General features: G+C 42.9%; 1 long non-coding RNA gene across 1 annotated transcript; it reads right to left on the bottom strand.

Annotated features, from left to right (window-relative positions):
• Positions 1-2,419: 2,419 nt before the first annotated feature.
• LOC115320143 lies at positions 2,420-16,510 on the bottom strand. Its single transcript, XR_003918597.2, has 3 exons — positions 16,390-16,510; positions 14,247-14,415; positions 2,420-2,645 (listed from the first exon to the last, which is right to left on the bottom strand). It is a non-coding gene; the product is annotated as an uncharacterized LOC115320143 (long non-coding RNA).
• Positions 16,511-17,410: the final 900 nt, after the last annotated feature.

Raw genomic sequence — 17,410 nt, 5'->3', positions numbered from 1 at the left:
CTGAAGTCACGCAGCTGCAATGGCGCTGTTGACAGCACTGCGCATGCGCAGACTTTTCACCTCACGCAAATTTGGTTTCTGTGCACGCGCAGTACCCACACCTGGTGTGGGGGAACACACGTGCTTGTTTGTAAACAGCGTGTCGGTCTATATTTACCACTTTACTATTTAACACCCATTCTTTTACAGTGCATGAAAATCAAAGTTTAATTTCACTGTAATCCCAATTTTGGAAAATTGAAAATAAAAATAAATGCCATTTGGGCATAAATGTCTGCTAAATTCAAAAGAACGTGCCTGTATCAAATGATATTTATTCGGCTGGGTTTGGCATTCGCGTCTTTGCCACTGTTAACACCGCAACTCTCTCATGACAAAAGTTACACAGAAGTGTTGCTGGAACAGGCATTGATACTCTAAAATCACTAGAGACCCAGATGTAGTCATTTCCCATCCATTTCACCCTGTGGCTGCATGAAGTGCAGTACTGATAGTGACAGCTCCCTTCCCCCCCCCCCCCCCATCCCAGACACATCCACACTGTCCCATAAAATCTACTGGTTCATACTTTTTACTTCTATAAAAACCAAAACCTTCCCCCCCGACTAAGGAGCACAAAGAGTATGGCTCAAACTGCAAACGGGAACAGTGGCTTTTGTCGTGACCCAGAGGTATAATAACCAGTTGTCCTCAACAAACCTAGACAAGATAAACAATAAAACGTCTTTTGTCAACTATCAGAGATTCGAAAAAAAACAGGAATGACCTCTTCCTGGGAACAGTGACCTTGTGTTGTGACAAAACTCAGTTACAGAATACAGATTAAAACGTTAAAAGGCGTGAACTGAAACAGGACGAAAAAAGACACGTACGACAAGGACAAGCGCCAAGTTTCAACCGATTTAATATAACACCAAACGTCGGCAAACTGTCGATCCCCATCAGATATATACACCGCCATGCAACAAGATAAAGGTTCCTATCACTCATCGCATGCAGCCACCAAGAAAGACAACTTCTTTTTTCAGCAGATAAAGGAAAGGCATGCTTACGCATTTGTTTTTTTCTTTTCCTTTCCTTTTTTACACTGGGACATCAAAAATGTGAGTTTATCGGATAAATCTAATTTTATAAAATTTTATTGGCAAATGTTTGTTTGAGTTTTTCGGTTTTATCCGAAATCACGGCATGCTAATTATGTCCCACTAGCCATATAACTCGCCTGTACAAACCGAATTAGTGTACATTGCACAGCTAAACAGGTCTGTTTGAAGTAAAATCAAACACATTGTCTATTGCTTCCTTGGTGCGCCGGAAGTGTGATGAAAATAAGTTGTAATAGCAGAGGGCATACATGCATCTGAACTTTTTTTTTACATGTGTTCACATAGTCCAAGATTTCCTAACATATGTGAAAATACAGCCAATTTTTAATGCTCACTGTGGAATATTTACATAAATGCTCATGAAAGATGTGTACCAGCGTGTAAACGTTTTTCACGTAGGTTTATTATTATCGAATGGGGATATTTACGTATACAGGCTGATGAAAGACGTGGACCAGCATGTAAATGTCGTTTACGTAGGGTGATTACTATCCAATGTACTTTGTCTTAAGGCCATCATCAGGGTATGCATTAAAGGTGTGCATTAAACATGGTGCTAGAAAATTGTGACGCCGGGCACTGATATAATACTATACCCGTGCCATGCCAAGTATCATAAATTGTGTCCAGCACTCCAGAGATTTCGCTGTGATAATGATCCTGAATGTGGATTTTACAGGAAAGACGTTCCTCAAAAAGAAAACACACAAAACAGCTGGTGCCATGTTTTGCAGCAGCCTAAATGTCAAGGGTGAGAGGCCCTACTACAGATATTATACTTCCTCAAATAAATTCTCCCTGGCAAGGGCAGCAGCTGTGGTACAACTGAACTAAATTTAATAATTTATTTTTGCTCGAAATAAAGAACAAGATTACTTAATCGAGGGTTTGGAGTTAGAAATGGCACTGACCTCAATATTTTCAAGGTACACCTGTAAACAATATGTAAGGCTCATAACATATGCAGCTAACATTAGAACATATGCAATAAAAGATGTTGTCCTATCACATCCCCAGCAAAAATTACAATAATAAACCAGTAAACTGATAGACCAGTAGATTCCTATTTTAAAAAGTAGGTGGGTCCTATAGTACCGATAGAGGCCCATTGGTGTATTGGTCAAATAGAGGACTACTGGTGTATTGGTTTATTAGAGGCCTATTTGTGTGTTTGGTTCAGTAGAGGCATGTTGGTGTATTGGTCCAATATCGGCCTACTGATGTATTTGCCCTTACTGGGACATTCTAATGGGCTACATCAATGGGCCTCTACTAGCACATTCTAATGGTGCCTGGAACATGTTCCCGAGTGCTATGCTCATCGTCACTTTATTTTAGTTCCCTCTATCTTTGCCTGACAACGTCATAGAAGTGTCATGCTGTTCCATGCCACGATCCTGGTGGTGGTAGAGCAGCAGAAGGCGGGTGCGGTAGGCCCCTGTTGTGCTGTAGCTCGTCTCCAGCTTGATAGTCCATGGAAGATTCAGCAGCCAGGAGTTGGGACGCTACAAGAGCGACACTTGTGTTTCCTATTATTCGCTGGAACACATAGGGCCAACCATTAGGATTGCGACATAACACAGCATCCAGCTCCTGCGACATAATTTGTCACCATTTTGGGGCTACCTTAAATGCATAAGCAGCATAGGATGGCCAAAGACAGCAGTCACAAATGCATTCAAGGCACTCTACTATAGGTTGTTTGCGCATGACGTCAATCCGCCATTTTGTTGTTAGTTTGGTTTTTGAAACAAATTTACTACATTGAAGGATTACATCGTAACCGGTTGAAATGATGTCAGCGGTGCTCTACGCATTTGAGAAGGCATGTAAATCCTTGAAATGCTCGAGTTTGGCACATTCCACACAGATCGCAACAACAAAATGGTGGACGAAATCACGTCAGTGAAAACACCCTATACACTGTTCATTATGACTACTTTGCATAAACATTTTCAGATATATCCAGTGAAAACGATACAGTGCACAACTGTACAGAACATGCATAAACATACCACAACCGGGCAATAAAAATGGTGTTTTCGTCATTAAACTCAAAAGTGGTAAGCAAATGTAGTGTTTAAGATGACTGAAAACATTTGCAATAAGTTAGCTATTTCGTAAATTCTCATAGTAACAAAAAAAATAAACATAAAAAGATAATGCATTGCTTTGTTTGCTTGTCGTAATGACAATTGGTATGAAGTCTAAAGAGAACAGCCGTACACTTGTTGCAATGAAAATGACTCAAATATGAAACTGGTAGACGAAGGTAACATTTTTTGTGAGAATGAATATTGCACTAAACATGTTTCTAGAGCAAATGTACAGCCTACTTCACTCGCTTCTATTACAGTTTATCTAGCGTGCCAAATTCTCTCCTGATGGTGCGACACACAGACTCCCACACCAACATTACCACCAGCCAGTGTTCTTCTGCAATGCGCAAGTGGTACATTACTGACGGCGCACATTGCACAGACGTCAGTAAGAATCGGTGCATACAGCTCACCTCCAAGGACAAGACAGGCTTGACAAAAAAAAAATGCATGTTTATCTGAGCAGGCCTGGCAATCGAGTGCTACCCTTTCACACGCTCTGAGCCAGCTAATGTCTTTCTCCTTTACTTGTCCACATGTCACACAACTCGTCAATTTGATGAGATGAAATCAACTCTGGTCATTTTTTGCAATACAGAGGGTGGCCACAATTTTAATTGATTCACCAGATGAACCATTGTATGTTGTTTTAAGTTTCAAAAACAAGCTCCATGGGCAACAAAAAACACCCGATTGCCTGGTATTCCACTATGATAGGTGACATCAGCCACCTCAGCCATTTTAAGGTGGAAACCCCAGGCTTCGGCGAATCCAGCCACACAAACGACGTCAAACCTGTCAGTGCCAAAGCCACTGCATTACAGTGCCCAGTAAGGTGTATTCACCCTCCTCCCACAGCACCCTAGAGAAGTATTTGGTTGCACTATTTTTAGGCATAAAAGAGATTAGAAAATATGAAGATACAATTTAAGCTTACCGTGAAATTCTGAGGAAGTGTCCCCCCCAACTTCACTGCCAATTTCACATTTCCTCGCTGTTCCGGGAAAGCGCCCCCCTCCCCGCACCACACCCGTATCACGTACCAGCCTGATTGTGCCCAGGCAACACTGGCCTGCGAAATTCAGTCCAAGAATCCAATCCAATCCTACTTTGCAGCCCTATCTGCCCGGTCGCCACGCACCACTGTCGCTTTGTTTTGGGGTTGTCAGGTCGGCTATGCATTCTTTCACAGCGGCAAAGAAAATTGAGGTCGTCCAATGGCATTGTGAAAACGGGAAAAACATACACCTGACGTCTCGACACATCAGGCTCTACCGGATACGGGAATGGGACAAGAATTTTGAAAATTTGCTACAGCCAAACTACAAGAAAGTCAAACTTCGACGAAAGCTAAGTAACGGCACGCCGGTGTTCAGTGAAAACGTGGATGATGCACTCATACCTGGAGCGCGAAAGAAGTACAGAATGAGCCATTGGCAACCGGCTTCTTTCTGAAGAGGTTGTCAAAATAGCCAACGGCACATAGTCTGCGGAATGCTGCAAACTTTTTCTTGTGACAGACTCTGAGGAGTCTTTTGGTGGTTTTGAAAGTGATTAACATAGCAGTGACAAATCTTTGGCCTAATAAAGTCTATGTTCTCAGAGATAAATAAAATACTAAATCCGTGTACACTGCGCTTTTTTTTTTTTTTTCTTTTTCTGGTAGAAAAATTTTGTCGTTGCCATCTTGAATTTTGGTGCTCTTTCGGGATAGAGCTCCCCCCCCCCCAGCCTAATTGCTAGTCGGGAGTGATTTTCGCAGGGGGTTCTACGCATGTGCATTCTTGACTTGCATATACAGTCACTGTTTACAGCTAAAAATGCGTTGCGGTTTGCCACAGCTGCTTCCACTGATTCTTCTTTTCGGCTGTAATGCAAAAAGCGGATATGGTGTGATAATCCTACGTGCCGCTACTGCATGGCAGGGTTGTTGCACCCTTTGTTTCGATATCAGCTCTCCTCACTTTGATACTTCATTTATGCCTAACAGCATTGGTATCGCCTGACTGAGACTTCTATTCAAGAAATACGATATCGATAGAGCGAGGTCACTACTGGCATTTTAAAAGAAAAGGACCAACGGTAAGAAAGGACAGAAAAAAAGAGAGGTATCGTTTCGAACAACCACTGGCTACTTGGAATCAAAAATATGCCAAAAAAAGTACGGTGACATATTGATGGATGCAGCATGTCACTCGGCACAGGCAAGTCATTTTGCGGTTCGTGCGGATGCTGATGAAGTTAAAAAGGAAATTATTTTATTTTCTAAACTAGAAGGATAGTTGTGTCGTGTCTACTCATTGCTAATGTTTCACCTGACAGGCACAGATTGACGACTCCTTTCTCTCCGCTTTCGGCCCCTGAGCGAAGAAAAAGCAGCCGTTGATTCCTTGCCCACCAGGCTTTAAAGATGACCAACGAAACCATAATCCCCAAGGTAGGAAAATGCCCCTCGCGCCCTCCTCTTGTCACCCTCTCCCAAAAATTATGTGACGGCAGGGGCTTCTTTTGTGTCGACTTTTTCTGTGGGGATAATCCTCAAAAAGCGCGAAATGAGCAGCTAGCCGCGAGCGCCACAACGACCTTGAGACGTCCAGGTGTCTTCCCTCGTCGACGCGGGCACGCTCAATCCGCGAGATTGAGGAAGCCAGCACGACCGAACGCTTCCTCTCATGAGCTGCAGGTCCGAGGCCGCTCGGTCGGTGGAGATCGAGGGGTCGTGGCGGTATGCTGGGTTCGTACCAGCAGCCGCTCGCTGGCATCGCGCGGCTGATGGAACCGTTCCCGTGTCTGCACAAGGATTGGCTTGCGCAATAAAAGGTTCAGGTCATCGATAATACATTTATTTCCCAAACTTATAAATCAAGTGGCTTTCGCTAATCTCTTTATTACTGTTTGAAACACATCTCCTCTCATAGGTTGTTCATCCCATTTTGGACTCTCTCGCGTATTTATTCGTCCTTACCTCTGCCTGATGACTGTTTTATAACTTGATAAAGACCTTTAAATATTTGCACGGGCTTGCGCGATGAACGCTGTCCCGGATTTAATATTGGAAAGATTGGCGTCAGGAGGGGCTAAACAAGCAAACCGAAATTCTTGCTTCTAATGAAGACGGCACGATCATAAGATAGGTCTTTGCTTCACTTGCCTCCACAATGCCCCATCGTTTGCTCTATTGCAACTTCTCAGTAACATAGCTGTATACCACATTTTACTCATGGTTACTATACATGTGGCCCTACAGGCTTTCCCGTTATGGGCGAGTCGACTTTTTAACGACCAGCGACTCTCCTAAGTGAGAATAAATATTATCACCTTCCCACAACATCCACCCCTTTCTCTCTCTCGCCCCCCCCCCCCCCTTCCCGAGTTTTGGAGATATCAGGCCACTCCAGGAAGCAGCCTGCAGACTGCGTTTTTTGGCTACTCATTCTCAACACATTCAAACGTGGAAGTAAACACATCGCATGATTGACGCCCAGTTTATTTGCAACCTAAATAATGTGGCTCCACTGTTGGGACCCAATCAATTTCATCATCAATCATTATTTGTTACGATTTCATGGTGAAAGTGTGTTCGTCGTGATTCCACAAAAGTGATGGATTCAAAGGGAGAAATAGCTCCTCGTATTTATTTTGCAGAAATACTCGCTCCTGTGACGCTCTAGTGCGTAAGGTCAAAGCACCCGAGGCACTGCGTAATACTTTACAACTGTCGTTGACAATGAAATATTTGTGGGAAGTGCGTAAGATTGTTTACACCACAAAAGCATACCTAAACACAACAAAATATTGCAATTGCAAAAAAAAATATCAGCCTGCAAAAACCGTTGCTTTCCTCTCTCTTTCTCTTTTTTTGTTCCTTCGCGCCACTACGAAAACATAGTGGCTGAGCAACGAAATTCTATCAAAACCTCGCTTCTTGGATAAAGGACACCAGGCTATATGGTAGTGATTTTGCCAGAGAGTTTGTAGAAATAGTAGGCGACCATTGAACCTAGGCTTCTGCACAGATCATGCCCGGGATATTTCAATTTTCCTTCCACGCGATTAGAAGGCAAGACGCTGGGAGGATTCATGTGCACTAACATGCTGCTTCTAAGAGAAAGTACCAGATTTATAGTGCATGTCAAATTAGATGTAAATAATTTAATCACTTTGCACAAACATTCCCGGCCTGGAGGATTTCCTATCTTATGATCGTGCCGTCTTCATTAGAAGCAAGAATTTCGGTTTGCTTGTTTAGCCCCTCCTGACGCCAATCTTTCCAATATTAAATCCGGGACAGCGTTCATCGCGCAAGCCCGTGCAAATATTTAAAGGTCTTTATCAAGTTATAAAACAGTCATCAGGCAGAGGTAAGGACGAATAAATACGCGAGAGTCCAAAATGGGATGAACAACCTATGAGAGGAGATGTGTTTCAAACAGTAATAAAGAGATTAGCGAAAGCCACTTGATTTATAAGTTTGGGAAATAAATGTATTATCGACGACCTGAACCTTTTATTGCGCAAGCCAATCCTTGTGCAGACACGGGAACGGTTCCATCAGCCGCGCGATGCCAGCGAGCGGCTGCTGGTACGAACCCAGCATACCGCCACGACCCCTCGATCTCCACCGACCGAGCGGCCTCGGACCTGCAGCTCTTGAGAGAAAGCGTTCGGTCGTGCTGGCTTCCTCAATCTCGCGGATTGAGCGTGCCTGCGTCGACGAGGGAAGACACCTGCAGGGGTGAGACAGGTGAAACAGGTTATGGAGCAATTTTTGGAGTAGAAAAATCTGGATTTTGGAGCAGCTTTGGAGACAAAATTCTTGTTTTGAAGCAGCAGTTTATGCATTTTGGAGCAACTTCGAAGCACAAAAGTCTACAGTTTGGAGCAGATTAGGAGCAGAAAATGTTAGAGCAGATTTCATCTATTGAAATCATAAAAAATAATATAAATCACATAAATCAGATTTTTCTTTTTTAATCATTATTTTTGTCCACCCTGGTTTTAATAAGTTATCAGAGCCGATACGTACCAAGATAAAATATATTTAAAAAAATTTAAAAAAAAAACGGAAAAGGCAAACGCTAGTTTCGTGCGCATAGATGTGGACAGGAAACACAGGCTTTCTGCAAAGTTAGGTGGGTACCAGGTACCTCATAAGCCTGAGGTACCTGGTACCCACCTAACTTTGCAGAAAGCCTGTGTTTCCTGTCCTCATCTATGCGCACGAAACTAGCGTTTGCCTTTTCCGTTTTTTTTTTTTCACTTTTTTTAATTGTAGTGCAGAACCTTTTAAAGCGGTGATTCAAAAGCATGAACAGGGAAGCACGGTTTACTACAACTAGACATCTATGCACGCTCGTAGAAAGCACCGTGCAGGTAGAAAAAAAAAACTCCCCACAAAAGTGAGTCACAAGGTAAATAGTGAAATGATAGGAAAATTATGAGCAGCACATGCACGCCAAATACGGGTGTGACCGGTTCATTCGATTGCTCACGCACTGGAAGCAAGTGTGCGATAACCGAAAGTACTCACGGCGACGGCGCCATCCATTTTGACGAGATAACGGATGCAAATGAACAATTACACAATGGAGGCGCTCAATAGCACTTTTAAGAAAAGGTTTACTCTCAAAACGAAAGGAAAATTTTTGTTAGCTCATCTTGATAGCCTGTGCAACGTACCTCTCGCGGCCAAACAGCAAGACCGCGTGACAGTGCACCGGTAGCATGCAGTCACAAATGACAGCGTAAAGTAGTAGGAAGAGGGGAGAAAATAGCACGTATCATAGGTATAGAAGGGTACTACAGCTGAAATCTTTGAATCCGGCGGTTGCTTGCGCCACCCTGTACCCGTGCCGTGTACTTTACTACGACGAGATTGAGTGTTGCCAACCAAGCTCTCGTTTCCCGCTAAATCTAGTGCCGCCCCTAAATTTTTTTTCGTTTTTGAGTTACTTTTGGCACAGTGTGGCGCAATTTCGACCAATTTCGCGTTTTTGGCACAACTAGGCGCAGAAAACTGGGTTTGTATCAGATTAGCGCAATTGGGGCAGATGTCACACCCCTGCACCTGGACGTCTCAAGGTCGTTGTGGCGCTCGCAGCTAGCCGCTCATTGCACACTTTTTGAGGATTATCCATACAGAAAAAGCAGACACAAAGGAAGCCCCTGCCGTCACATGATTTTTGGGAGAGAATGAAAAGAGGAGGGTGCGAGGGGCATTCTCCTACCTTGCGGAATATGGTTTCGTTGGTCGGTCTTTAAGCATCAATCAGAAACTGCTTCTTAGCCTACGTGATTTTGTGGCAACCACATGAACCAAGAAAGCACGGAGGAAGTTCAACTTCTGCGAACAAACCAGAAATCTTGATGGTAGGCACTGCACATAAAAGAAAGCCCTCTTAACTATTCGCTTAATGCAGGCACATAAAAATCACGTCCCTCAAGACATAGGCTAGTACTGTATCCAAACCGGTATATTCAGCTTTAAAAACTTTTTCGTGCTGGTTTAGCGACAGGCAAGTGAACCAGGTCAACTGCAGATAAATCAATGCACTATTACAACTTTCACTCGGATAGGTGTCACATAAGCAGACTTGCCAAGCTACAATGATGTAAATACTACAGGGGATGCCAAAAAACACTACTATTGTGTGAAGGAATACGAAAACTGATTTATACTTCAAAAACTTGATTTAGTTAAGAAAAATGCCTCAACTAGGGCACAAACACATCATACATTGCACGAAATGTCTTATTCTTTAGAAGTAGAAGGTTGGGTCAACACTGAGGAAGTTTCAGCATATGCTTCTCTTAGGAAGTTGTTGTCGAACACTTGTTCATGGCACTTTCCAGACTGGCTGCATCTCACAACTAACAACTGTTCAAGAGTCTTTTTCGACATAGAGGAGCGGAACTGCGTGTGTGCCTCCTTCACTTTGCTGAAAACTCTTTCTCCTGTGCCTGGTTTAACGAAGACGTTAAAGAGCAAAGTTCTTGCTCTTTAACGTCTCCACAACCGCTGTAAACGGCACGTTGTGTTCAATCAAAAATGTCGTAAATGGCATTCTGCTCGGGTAGTGTCGTAATCCGTTGATCGACTAAAGTACCCTCCAAGCTTCTCGTTGGTTTCATCTACATTTGCAGAGCCCTTGTGTTTTTTTGTATTCAGATGACAGAATGTCCCGGCGACCAGCGTGCGAAATGTTGACATCGCAGCGACAGACTACAAAATGTGAACATTTCGCCCTTGCGCGACGTCTTCAGAAATGGAAAGTCGGATAAATAGCTGGGAATAAACACTTGCAAGTATTTTTTTCCCGCCATCTTGTAGCAAAGATGGTTTCAAGGGATCATGAGTAAAAGTTCCAGTAACACAACGTACAACGTTCGCCACAACAGAGGAGATTTCTAGTTTTGGATTCAGATGGATGGATGGATGTTAGACGCTCAGCTCAGTAGCGGCTATACCACCCCTTACATCACTGGAGCGGTAGCTTGCGCCCCCTGGCATACAAGTCATTATCCAGTGTTGCCAACCCCAACTTGTAAACAAGTGAGATGCAGCTTAAACAAAATTATCTTTTTCTTTACAGGGGGGTGCGGAAAATTATACAAATATTGTTGTTAATACGATAACCTCAAGAAAGCGCTGGAAAGCAGACACTTTACGATAAAATCGTAAAACTTGGCAGGTATGCATAAGCATAACAGAACAAATGACATGCAGCTTAAATTTTCTTTACGGTCAAGGTGGTTCGAAAAAGGCATGAATTGAACCGCAGCAACTAAACAGAGTTGGCGACACATTAGAAATGAGTAAACACAATACAACTATCCTCCTAATTTAGAAAAACAACTGCATCTCAATGTTGTGAAAATGTTGATTGGGGCGAAGCTCTGGTGGTGCTTGTCTGCGTAGACGCTGAGCCGCAGGATGCCGAGCCTTTCATTCGTTTTCATCCATGTCACGCTGCGGTCAAATGCTCATATGCGCATATAACCACATTCCATACCACCCATTCTCTTTCTGACATGGATGAAAATGAACGAAAGGCTCGGCATGCTGCGGCTCAGCGTCTACGCAGACAAGCACCACCAGAGCTTCGCCCCAATCAACATCATTCACCACGTAAAGATGCGCTTTTTTTGTTTTTTTTTCCTTACACAACCTTAGGAACACGTGCTCACGTGCTCGTGAGCACATGAACTCACGAGCGAAGCACGAGCACCCGACGCCAAACATGGTTAGCCCCTAAGGAGCTTCGCCCCTAACAAAAAAAAAATAAAAGCCGCTTACAGCTCCCTGTAATGCTGAATTAGAGTGCAGCTCTTGAGGAGGAGGGGAGGGTACTAAGGGTGACATTTTCTTTTTTTTCTTTTTTTTTTTGGGGGGGGGGGGGTTACGTGACCAGGGGGAGGGGTCACGTGACCCCCGCCCCCGCCCCATCTTGAGGTCACGTGACCCCCAAGGTCACGTGATCCCCCTCCCCGAGGTCATGTGGGGGTCACGCGGCCTTCCAGAGAAATTTTTCCTGTAGATTTAGCGGGAAAACTTTTCCGCTAGATTTAGCGAGGAGATTTTTCTGCTAGATTTAGCGGGGAAATATTTCAGCTAGATTTAGCGAGGAAATTTTTCCGCTAGATTTAGCGGAGAAATTTTTCCGCTAGATTTAGCGGGAAAACTTTTCCGCTAGATTTAGCGAGGAGATTTTTCCGCTAGATTTAGCGGGGAAATTTTTCAGCTAGATTTAGCGAGGAAATTTTTCCGCTAGATTTAGCGGGGAAATTTTTCCGCTGGATTTAACAGGGAAATTTTTCCGCTAGATTTAGTGGGGAAATTTTTCCGCTAGATTTAGCGGGAAAATTTTCCCAAAATGCAACGCGCGGTTATGGCGACGGGGACGCCGCTCAAGCCAGAAACGGGCGCCTAAGAGCTGCGCTCTAAAAGAATCATCATCAACAATTAGAATTTCCTGCTTACCCTCATCAGCATCCGCATCAACTGCAGGATGACTTGCCTGTGCCGAGTGACCTGCTCCATACATCAATATGTCACCATACTCTTACAAAAACTAAAATTTCTTGGCTAGATTCCCGATTGCTACTAATTAGTGGTCGTCCGAAACAATACCCCTAGTTTTTTGCCCTTCCTTACTGTCGGTTCATTCCTTTCAATATGCCAGTAGGGATCTCACTTGGTCGACATTGCGTTTCCTGAGGGAATAACTTTCTTTTAGGCGATATGAGGCCGTTAGGCATCAAGTTTCAAAGTGAGGAGAGCCGACACTGGTACAAAGGGTGAAAGAAGCCAGCTATGCAGTGACAGCGTTTATGATTATCACACCATATCCACTGTTGTGTGCGTTACAGCCAAAAAGAAGGACAAGTGCAAGCGACCGCGGCAAACCGCGGTACCTCTTTAGCTGTAGACAGTGACAATATATGTGAGGCAATTGCGAGTCAAAAATGTGCATGTGTAGAAAGAAGCCTATGCGAAAATCACATTCTGAACCAACAAATGCCTTCCATGATCGCAAAGTTTCTCAACTCTCGTGTAAGGTGGCGTGTAGTGCGGTGAAGAGGCGCTAAGAAACAATGGAAGGTTGCAGCAAAGGCAACTCATCTTCAACATTTTTTTTTCTTGCTTTAGAAAAAAGATTATTTTGAATAAACTTTCAGAAATTAAAGACAAACTCTTCTTCCAATGTCGGTATCTTTCACATTTGTACTCTGACAACGTCATAATAAAATAAATGCATGTTTAGGCAAAAAAAAAGAAAGACTTTTTCACAACTTTAGAATATTTTTTTTTCCCATGAGGTATTTCGTTATGCGGCTTCAAACATTTTTTTTTTATTTGTAAAATGTCTACAGGGCTTTTAATAGCAAAAAAAAACTTATAATTACCAGGTGCAGAGCGATAATTAAACAAAAAAGATTAAGAAAATTGCAAAAAAAAGGTTTTTGATGAGGTTTCTAAAACTATTTTAACAATTAAAGTTGCATAAACATCACAACATAGCAAGGTAAAAGCCATTCGAATTTCATAAAATAAAATCCGAGGCATTTTGAAAAAAATTAGACTTTCACTCCTTTATTGAATGCCTAGTTGTATGCCCATTTAAGAAATAAAAACACGCTCACGCCGTAAAAAAAATGTTTTCGGCAAAAATATTTTAGGGAACATATAAATAAGGAAACAACATAAAAGGTCTTTTCTGTTCTTCCTTTAATTATATTTTACCCCTACCAGCACGCTCTTCATTCCAAGTATTTTAGGAAAAGGTTACGGACTTTGGGGTAAAGAGCCATGAATTTTCTTTTTAAAATGGGAAATGGTCAAGCGTAACGTCTGGGATGTTTGGCGTGGAATGAGCCCCATGCCAACAGTGTCCTAAGCGGCAAGATTGAAGAAAGAAAAGATTGGGCGGTAAGTAAGAAAAAAAGGAGGGAATAAGTCAGAAGGAAGTGACCTAGAAGACAGGAAAGTGGGCAGACAAATGACTTCAGACCTAGGTGGGCTGTAGTTGTGGAGAGAGATGTACTATTCGAGGTGAGAATTGCAGAGAGAAAATGTCTATTTCCAACGGAATGACTAGTGGCATAAGGTGTGCAGATAATTAAGGCTTTTAACATGTGTAGTTTTCCTGGAAACATAGAAGCCCCGTTTCTTAGCTTGTTAGACCCTGTAATCGCATGTCTCTGTCAACAACCACAACACACCTCTTTGTGGTCTAGGGTTAAATCTCAGCACTCAGTTTCCCATCTTCTAGGTCATTTTTCTCCTTCTCACTTTTGGTCAGCTACCTCATTTTTCTCTCCCTCTTTACTGAGCCCACCGCTGCAACCGTCGTGGTTCTTGAGGACCTTCAATAAATGCTCATGCTGCCAGCTCATCAATGTCTCTATTTCCCTTTCTCCTTAAAGCATGTGTATGGTATCATCATGATAAATGAACATGGCAGCTTTGCTGACCTAAAATTATGGCTTGTTAATTGTAAAGACGCATAAATGTAGGTTTGGTAAAACTGAAAGTAAATACCCATCATATCTGTAGCCAGGCATTCCGAGCGAGGTGGTCACGGGCAATGTCCATCAGCCTCTGTGATAGGCAACGTCCAATTACTTTCTGACAAGCAAGTACTTCCTCCTTTGAAAGTTCTTTTCCCTCAGGTGTGTGCCATTTTTGTTCCAGGTAGAAGTTGAGAAACCTAAAAAAATTTAAAGCAGTCCTATAACGTGAGCAAATAAATGCTGTCATATTTGACTGTCACTATCTTAGATCACTTTGTCATTGCAGTAGGTTCCTAAAACTAGATACAATTTGTTTTATAACTAAAAGCACTGGGCAAACCATTGCAAATCCTTTTGATTTCAGGGTTGTTTGTGCAATTAATAGTGGATTTGGACAACATAAACAAAAATATTGAGAACACAATAAATTCCTATGATTGGTCAAACCTGACAACCCCAGAAATAGTTGAAAGCTAGATAATAAGGCTTCAACTGGTATGGGCTGTGATGGAGATCCAAGACTAAGGAAAAGGAGAAACAGCTCCCCCATGTGTCTAGTTTTCCACTGCCTAGAGCTGCAACATGAAATTAAATGCCTCCATATTAAATCAGAGAAATTTAATAATGTTGCTATCAGCTCTAAATCTCTGGGATCCATTGGAAAATTTTATTCATTTTGATCAAAAATTCATCTTTTTTTTTTTGTTATCTTACGTTTATTTTGAAAGAGGGAAGGGGAACAAAAGCTTTGCTGCGTGGTCATTTTGAGTGCTAAGAGCTATTTGTTCTGTGCACAATGAATCTCAAAATGCACAAAATTTCTAAAATTTCAAGTATGACTATCTATTGCAAGTGACAGCCAGCACATGTACACTCCAACAACTGAACAATGACTATGAGATGCTGGCAATGGCAGCAGCTTGCACAGTTCATTTGTCGTTATTTGCATTTGTGAGGCTAGCTACGTATCATAGCTATCAAAGGCTACATACAGGCCTTTGATAGCTATGAGAGCACAGAGCATAATTCTCCCAGCTGTCCGAATTTAAAGGCACTTATGGTAGCTGCATTATTCACAATGAGAGAAATCAACAATTTACGAACATCAGAAGCAACAAATGGCAATAAAAATTTTGTGTTACAAGCGATTTAAAGGGAAAGCATATGTACTAAAGGACTGAACACTCATTGAGGAAATAATGAGATATCTGGAATTTCCAGTTTGCTACAATGGAAAGGTGCTTTACAATGCAATATGTGTGCACTGCTGATGCCAGGCTATTACTCCTCAACCCCATTCTACAATGGGTTCTAAAGCCCTCTACCGGCTTAAAAAATATATAAATAAGCCAACAGACAGTGTTGAAATAAACTTTCCACAAAGGTGTCTTTAGGTGGTGCATTTCTCATACTAAAATTTCATGAGAGCCACTTTTAGAGCAAGCCAACCGCCCCTCCCCTAATACAATAGGTTAAAAAAAAAAAATTTAGATTTTTTTAAACGCAAAAGTCAACTATGCATCGCTGTATGCTCAGTTTCGGCCCAAATGTAGCTCTAGAGGTCCCAACCGGATGCCAAAATTACAGAACCAACCGATATCTTGTTCAAAATACGTTTTCAGTAACTTGCGCCATTCAGCTCCATCTATTCAACGGCTCCAGCAGCCAGCATTTGTCTATCGAAACTTTCAAAAAATCACTCACAACTTTCGAGATAACGGTTGGTTCTGGAACGTTGGCCTCAGGTTTGGACCTCTAGGGCCACATTTGGACGGAAACTAAGCACTCGACAATGCATAGTTTATTTTTGCAAAAAAAAAAAAAAAATATATATATATAATAAAAATTTCGAAGGGTGACACGCTCTATTCTAAAATATTAATGCGGGGAGGGGTCGGATACTCGGTCTCGACCCGGCTCTTTTGAGCTTTTGAGGCACCAGAGAAAGCCGTCGCTGGACGAATTGGAAATGAGTACTGAGTCAGCGCTCCGCATCGTGCCAAGTTTGAGCCGTCCGTTGATGCAATCGTCATGTCCAATCTGTGACCATTGTTGGCCTTCGCTGATGAGGACATCTCTATCAGCATTACGGCTTTGTCGCCGTAATGCTGAAGACGACAAGGTTTGCCGAGAAAACATTCTGATGGCCAAAGGAAGCAAATCGTGCTCACCGTAGTTGCAACCGGACAGGGTCACTGGCTTGCCCCAGCGTGGGCTTTTCTTGAACACACTGATCGTGAAGAAACCTTGAAACTTTGGTAAACTCGGAGAAATTGGAGCATTTTCACATCCTCAAGCATTTTCCAGCCCCACCCGAGACACTTTGAGAAAAGATCGATGGATGGACAGATGCTAACCTGGCGAACCTGACAGAGCCGTGTAACCTGGCTAACCTGGACTGCAGCTGGACCATACGGCTCTGTGGACCTGGACTGTACTGTTATACCCTTGATAATGGGCGGTAGCTTGCGCCACCTTTCCTAGGTACCTTGTTTTGATAACCACTGCTCATGGAAATAGCGAGCGCTCGCAGATTTGGGACTACTTCCATAAATCCGTGCAAGCAACACTCTGGGAACTAGTTGGCCAGGGCATAGGTCAGGGTAGAGCACTATATAGCTCCTTCGGAGCAGAGTAGCGCTAGAGCACTATATAGCTCCTTCGGAGCAGAGTAGCGCAATCTAGAACGCCGCCTCTCGGCGACTAGCGGCGAACGCCCGGAGGTTCCAACTGTGGTCAGAAATGCAAGGAGAACGTGAGAAAATCGTTGTTTCTTCAGTATTGTGGGGTCGTACGGAATGGCAATTGTTTTTGACATAATAATGGAACATTTTAGAATAATTTGCGCTAAGTTTTGTGCCCCGCAAGGACGTGACTTTTTTTAAAAAATTGCCTGAGCGGCATCATGCAGCAGACGACACGGCGACGTCACACCATTCACGTGACCCGCTCCGGCCAACCCGAAAAGCCCATCTCCGCTGCGAGCAAAAATCGTCTGCTTCAAACGCCATTGCCTTGGAAATTGCCTTCTCAAAATTTGCACATGCATCCGATATTATTAAAACTTTTATAAATGGTTTAGTGCTTTACTAACTTCACGGCAGACTAGTTTTGAAAAGTGTGAACTCGCCGTTCATCTTTTAATCAGCCGTGTTGTGTCGATCTCCATAGGGCAGGCCGCCTCCTGGAACC

This window comes from Ixodes scapularis, unplaced genomic scaffold (assembly GCF_016920785.2).
Source record: "Ixodes scapularis isolate PalLabHiFi unplaced genomic scaffold, ASM1692078v2 PGA_scaffold2__306_contigs__length_199485367, whole genome shotgun sequence".
Classification (NCBI taxonomy): Eukaryota; Metazoa; Arthropoda; class Arachnida; order Ixodida; family Ixodidae; genus Ixodes; species Ixodes scapularis.
The sequence above is the reverse complement of the archived record's forward strand: the minus strand, read 5'-3'. Positions and strand labels throughout refer to the sequence as shown.